This window comes from Carcharodon carcharias, chromosome 10 (genome assembly GCF_017639515.1).
Source record: "Carcharodon carcharias isolate sCarCar2 chromosome 10, sCarCar2.pri, whole genome shotgun sequence".
Classification (NCBI taxonomy): Eukaryota; Metazoa; Chordata; class Chondrichthyes; order Lamniformes; family Lamnidae; genus Carcharodon; species Carcharodon carcharias.
The window spans coordinates 73517545-73524337 of record NC_054476.1 but is presented as its reverse complement, the minus strand read 5'-3'; the positions used below and the strand labels follow the sequence as shown (position 1 = coordinate 73524337).

General features: G+C 46.1%; 1 pseudogene; it reads right to left on the bottom strand.

Moving 5' to 3' along the window:
* Window positions 1-1074: 1074 nt before the first annotated feature.
* On the bottom strand, window positions 1075-1694 carry LOC121283411 (annotated as a pseudogene).
* Between the last annotated feature and the right edge of the window lie 5099 nt (window positions 1695-6793).

Below are 6793 nucleotides of genomic sequence, written 5' to 3'. Positions count from 1 at the left end.
AAACAGATTTTCCCTCCCTTCCACTTTCATTTTCGAAAGGTACTGCTCCCTCTGCGATACCTTGGTCCTCTCTTTAATCACCCCAGCAAACCCATCCCCCACTACAGCCATGGCATCTTCCTGTGCACGTGCAGGAGACACAACACCTGCCATTTCACCTCCTCCCTTCTCATTGTTCAAGACTCCTGAAAGCCTCTTCCAGGTGGAACAGCAATTTACACATATTTCTTTCAATCTAGTCTACTGTATTCACTGATCACATTGCAGTCTCCTCTACACTGGGGAGACCAAGTGCAGATTGGATGACTGCTTTGCAGTCCGCAGATTCAGTCCACAAGTGTGACTCTAAGGTTCTGGTTGCCTGTCATTTTAATTCTCCCGTCCACTCCTACCCTGACCTCTCAGACTCCTACACTGTTCCAACGAAGCTCAATAGAAGCTTGAGGAGCGGAACCTCATCTTTTGATTGGGCACTTTACAGCCTTCTGGACTCAGCACTGAGCTCAACAATTTCCAATCATAACCACCACTTCTATTTTTTTGGACAACAGCTGTTGATGATTCTGCTTTTCACATTTACACCTCCTCTCAACTCATCTTTTGTCTCTTTATTGTCCCGCTACAGTCTCCTTTTGATTTGCACCATCATTAGCTTTGTTATTTAATCTCTCCTGCCTTCCACCCTCTCACAGACCTTCCCTTTTGTTCTCCCTTCCTCCCATTCTCTGTCAAATGTTTCACCTATAACTTGTTTTATCTTTAACCTTTTCCAATTCTGACGTAAGATCATTAAAACAAAATGTCGGGCTGAATCTTAATTTCCAAAAATGGGCAGGGTGGTGTCAGGTCAGAGGTCAAAATTCAAGAATCTGAAGCAGGAATGCAGCCCACTTTGAACCCACCCCAACCCTGCTTTCAGTTTTTTTTTCTCTTTTTTTTCTGTTCAAGTTGTTTTATTTGGAGATAAGCCAAAGAACATTTTCTACAAGTACACTTCAATAACCCGCCAATATATATAGCTTAATCAAACCAATTCAAGTTTATGGTGGTATAATCAATTACATAATTGGGTGGTGTGAAAACTGGACAGACTACAAATATAAGTTAAACATGCACTGAGCTTTTCGGAGTCAAGCAGCAAGGGATAGACAGTTCAGGTGTTCAGCTGCTGTCTTTACCCAAGGTGTGCTTGTCAAATAAGTACTCAGCCATTCCACTTTCAGGAGCACTCAAACTCTGCAGGTTGATTACGTAGTCTCCTAATAGCTGGAGAGGCTTGACCTGTTCATCCATGTAGTGGGCCTCCAGGAAGTCACAGAGATGTGGGTCATTCCTGTCTGTAGTCAGTTTATGCAATTCTAAAAGCAACTGGTTTACGTTCTTCCCCAGTTCCAAAGAGCACACCATTGCACCCAAGCCACTTCCCCATTCATCATGATCTGGTTTCTTGATATTTTGGATGCGCCCCCCTCGCTGGTTCTGTAGTTTAATGAGTTTTTCAGCATGTTCACGCTCTTCATGAGATTGCTCCAGAAAGAATATGGCAAAATTCTTCAATGCAATGTCATCTTGATCAAAGTAGAAGGACATGGAGAGGTAAACATAAGACACATAGAGCTGTAGCTGATCTGGTGGCTGATGGCAGCCTCACAGTCAGGATGGTAATTCTGTCAAACCTGGGAGCTCATGGTGATGGTGAGACGATAGAGCAAAATATAAGGATGCTGTGTGTATATGGCAGATGGAAAAAGTACTTGGGATTGAAGGTTCCGTTCAATCACCATTGAAACAGAAACACTGTCTCTCCTTCAGACTCTCCTTCAATCTGATCCAGTTATAATGGAGGTGGGGTGGGGGGTCGTCAATCAATCTTCTCACAGGAGACAGGTTGACCATTTAAATAATATAAAAAGGCTCAATGCTTTCACTTTAATAGTTCTGTTTTTAATTCACTTTGGCCAGGTTTTCCAAGCCTTGGGAAACTTGACAGATGTAAGGAGCTGCGTGAAAGGCCGAATCCATGAACTAAGTGCCTTTATAGATCTACGTGTGGGCCAGGAGAAGCAAGAATATTTCCGCCAGGGCTAACAAACTATTCATAAATCCTTCACCCCCACCCACACCTCACCCCCATCCCCATGACCTCTCGAATCCCTCAACCATTGTCAAAAATTCCCCACCAATTGGGACCCTGCCCCAACCCAAGATCTCTTGCAGTTCCTCACAATCTGCCTGCTGCCCTTGTTCATCCTTATATCGAAAGGCCTCTTCACCTGACAGGTTTCTAGCCTGACTGTAGACGAGAAACCAACAGAAAAAGACTGATCAGACATGCAGGAAACTTGTTCTTCCAGGTTTCCTGACCTCACAGCAGCCCCCACGCATGGAATTAAAATCTGACCGTTAACTCTGTTTCTCTCTCCGCAGATGCTGTCTGACCTGCTGAGTATTTCCAGCACTTTCTGTTCATATTGCAGGTTTCCAGCAACCACAGTATACTGCTTTTATAAAGATTTTAAGTTTTTCACATCCTTGATCAGTTATGTAATGATCTGTTCCAGGAAGCTTTTACATATTTAGGCAAGTCAATTTAGCAAAATTCCTTCTTTCCAAAAGAACTCTAAAAGTTTTAAATATCACAGACCTGCAATCCAAATGGTTGAAATAAAGAATATTCTTAAGAAAATTCACTTTATAATGTATCAAAATTATAAGTTTTTACTTGTGATGTCCTGTAATGCTTTGATCTGACCAGTATGTGGCAGCTATGGCCGTTCCTAGATAATGCTGTAAAGACAAAACTAACCACTAGATGTCAGAACGTTGCATTAAATGAATTAAATGAAAATTGCTTTCCTTGTAATCCCAAATTTAAGTCAGGATGAGCACTGGACTGATGGGGCAAGTGTCAGGCTCACCCCAGCTCATTGATGTGAGGCTCTGGCAATTTTATTTTCTAGGATTGCTTTAAATAGATCAGGCCCGACTCCCACCTGACAACGTCAGGCCAAGGGGGCGGGAGTCAGCTGAGCACAGCAGGAGGCCACATCTGGGAAACCATGGAAACAGATCATAGCAAGATACTGAAGGAACCAATGAAATGGGAGCAAGACTCTGGCAGTGGAGGGCCAAGGATTCCTTGGGGGCCCAGAGGAGGATTACTCCTCCTCTTGGCTCACAAGGAAACCTTTACAAAATAATGTCATTTTAGTCTTTTTTAGTCTTTTGACCATCTGAGTCTGCCGCCCCCTCGGCAATGGGTTTCCCTAACTGATACTGGGCATCGGCTTTACTGGTCCTTCTTAAAATGGCATTGGAATCTGAGTGACGCTATCAGACCTCCCGACATTTGGATGTCAACGAGGCACTCGCCTTTCTGGGTATGATGGAGTGAGTGGTGGGCAGGATCAAAATCAGGGCTTATGGGTGGTATATAATGGAGGGGGCAGGAGTCTCACCTTCCAGTTGGAGAGACAGCAAGAGTCCTGCGTTGCCTCTTTTAGGGAAAGCCAGCCACATTAGGCGCTTAACAGGACAGCAGCGCGCCTTCTCTGGGACTAAGGGCCCTGAGACAGAAGTCCCACCCGCTGACAGCTGCCCAGCAAACAGAGACCAGCAGTTCCATCAAACGGCGGCACCGGCAGGCGGTGGCTGCTGCCGTTACGATTCCCACCCAAGGTCTATTATTGCCCCTGGACCCCAGGCCACAGGCAAGTTATAGCAGGAGAGCTGGCATGGGGTGAGGTTTGCATAGAAGGGCAGTGGTATAGATTGTCCAGGCCGCTTTTCTTGGTGGAAACATTGAACTTTATTTACAAGATAGCAGCAGCTACATATGCGCATCTAACTCTATAACTAAAGGAACACCCCATCCTAGAGGTTCCCTGTGCTGATTGGTTTCACAGATCATGTGATTTTACCACACGGGATTATTCTTAAAATTACAGTCCTACATTTATCAAAACTACAATTACTGCAGGCAGGGTGATGACACTTAGTGGGCCCGCCACTTCTCAGTGCTGTATCCTTCAATCAGGCACTGAGTGCTCTTGAATGAGGGAACTCCCCCCACTACCCCATGGGAACCTGCATGGGTTTGGTGGTCATGGTCCCCACACGGTAAGCCCCCTGCCCGCCGTTGGCTTAATACAAGCAGTGGCGTGATGAGGCATAAATTGGCCTCTTAAAAGCCCCAGTTGGCAGCTGGGTGGGAAGGCTGTGTGGGTCGAGGGGGGAAGGCTGTGTGGTCCCCACTCCTCACCCTCTCAACCAATTAAATGCAGCACTGTCACCAAACATGCCTTGTGGAGGGCATTAAATTCCATCTTCTGTGTGTGAATGTAAAAAATGATCTTTTAAACCAATAAGCACATGGTGTTCACCTTCAAGATTCAGTGCACATATGTTACTGCCTGATTCTAACTTTTTGGTGACTTTGATATTTTGGGTAAAATATGTTGACAAATGGTATATTTAGAGGAACTCAGGCTTCAGCAGCTGCCTGGTATTGGTGTATCAGCTTTCTATAGCAGGCTACAGAGCTTCACTTTGTGTCTGACATTTGCAATATAAACCGTTCCTGATATTAACTCAGCTGCACAAGAGAAATAGAGGGCAGTATTTAATGGAAGTGAGAGGCATCTCACCCACTGGCTGGACAGCTGGTGAGAGCCCTGCATTGACTCTTTTTGCGAATGCTCACCAAATTAAGTGCCACTGGGGTGAGCCTTACCCAGGATCAAGGACACGAAGGGCAGAAGTCCCGTTCACAGAGTGCTGCAAGTCATTCAGAGGCTGCCAGCTCTATTGAGCGGCAGCGCCACTGGGAGGTGGTGGCTGCTGCTGGTACATCACGCACCCAAGGCCCAGGACCACCGATGGATCCCAGGCCACAGGTCAGTGAAGGCGGGAGGGGATTGCAAGAGAGGAGAGAGTGGGTTCGGCAGCAAGGGCAGTAGGGTGACTCTCAACGGGTATCCCCTTCCTGATGGCAGGTCCCTAGATCAGGCACTGAGAGCTTCCCAGACGAAGAAACAATAAAAACTGGGAAAAAGGAATACTGATCCAAACTGTTTTTCCCTTCTGGGTTTTGAATGAGAGACCCCCCCACCCCTTTCCTCAGGAGCCTGCAAGCAATGCCACTCATGTTTGCTTGTCGTGCTCCCCACATGGCGAGCTCCCCCGCCCGCCACTGGGTTCATACCTCAATTGCCAGTAAGGGGTGGGAAGGCTGTCCGCGAGCCTTCCCACCACGGACTTAATTGGGGTTGAGGTGCGAAACCAGTGAGTCCCCACCCACTACTCTCCCGTCAGATTAAACACCTCCCCCAACACCAACCTCGCTACAGAAAAGGGTAGTAAATTCCACCCAACTTGTAAAGAATTTGGAGGGGGAATTAGATATTGCTACTCTTCTACACCATCTAAAAGCCATTACTACAACTGGGAATGAACCAGGCAGGAAATTAGAGGATCTGAGAAGTAATATAAAGAATGAAAGACCTTTCATTTGTATAGAACCTTGCATCTCCCAGGATACCCCAAAATGCTTCACAGCCAAAGAAATGTTTTTAAATGTTGCTTTGTGGACAGACGCAGTCATCAGTTTCTGCATAACAAGGTCTCACAAACTTAGGTTAATCTGTTTTTGGGTTGAGAGATGAATATTATTGGTCAGGGCATCAGGAGAAATCCCTGTCCTTTTTTTGAAAACTTGTTTTTAATTCATTCACAGGATGTGGGCTTCGCTGGCTGGGCCAGCATTTATTGCCCATCCTTAGATGCCCTTGAGGTGGTAGTGGTGAGCTGCCTCCTTGAACTGCTGCAGTCCACATGGTGCAGGTACACCCAAAGTGCTATTAGAAAGGGATTTTGACCCAGCGACAGTGAAGGAATGACGATATATTTCCAAGTCAGGATGGTGAGTGACTTGGAGGGGGACTTCAAGTTAATAGTTTTCCCATCAATCTGCTGCCCTTGTCCTTCTAGATGGTAGTGGTCATGGGTTTGAAAGATGCTATCTAAGGAGCCTTGGTTAGCTCCTGCAGTGCATCTTTTAGATGGTACACACTGCTGCTACTGTGTGTTGGTGGTGAAGGGAGTGAATGTTTGTGGATGTAGTGCCAATCAAGGGGTCTGCTTTGTCCTTGATGGTGTCAAGCTTCTTGAGTGCTGTGGGAGCTGCACTCATCCAGGCAAGTGGGGAATATTCCATCACACTCCTGACTTGTGCCTTGTAGATGGTGGACAGACTTTGGGGGATCAGGAGGTGAGTTACTCATCGCAGGATCCCTAACCTCTGATCTGTTCTTGCAGTCACAGTATTTATATGGCTAGTCCAGTTCATGAGCCTTCCCACCACAGACTTGCAGTGTAATCTTTTACATCCACCTGAACAGGTAGATGGTGCCTCATTTTAACTTCTTATCTGATGGGTTTCTGACAGGGCAACGTTTCTTCAGTACTGCACTGGAGCATCAGCCTGCATTAGAATCATAGAACTATAGGCCGGAATTTTACTGCCCCATTGTGGTGGGGACGAGGCTGTAAAATCCGGAGAGCCATTCTAAACTCTATTGACTTCGGCAGGAACATAAAATCCCACTATTGTAAAATTGCAGCCATAGAAAAGTCACGGTGCAGAAAGAGGCCATTCAGTGCATTGTGTCTGCACCGGCCAAAAAAAAGAAAAATGAAACTAGCCACTCATTTCAATACCACTTTCCAGCACCTGGTCCATAGCCTTTGCAGGTTACAGCACTTCAGGTGCAGATCCAAGTACCGTTTAAATGAC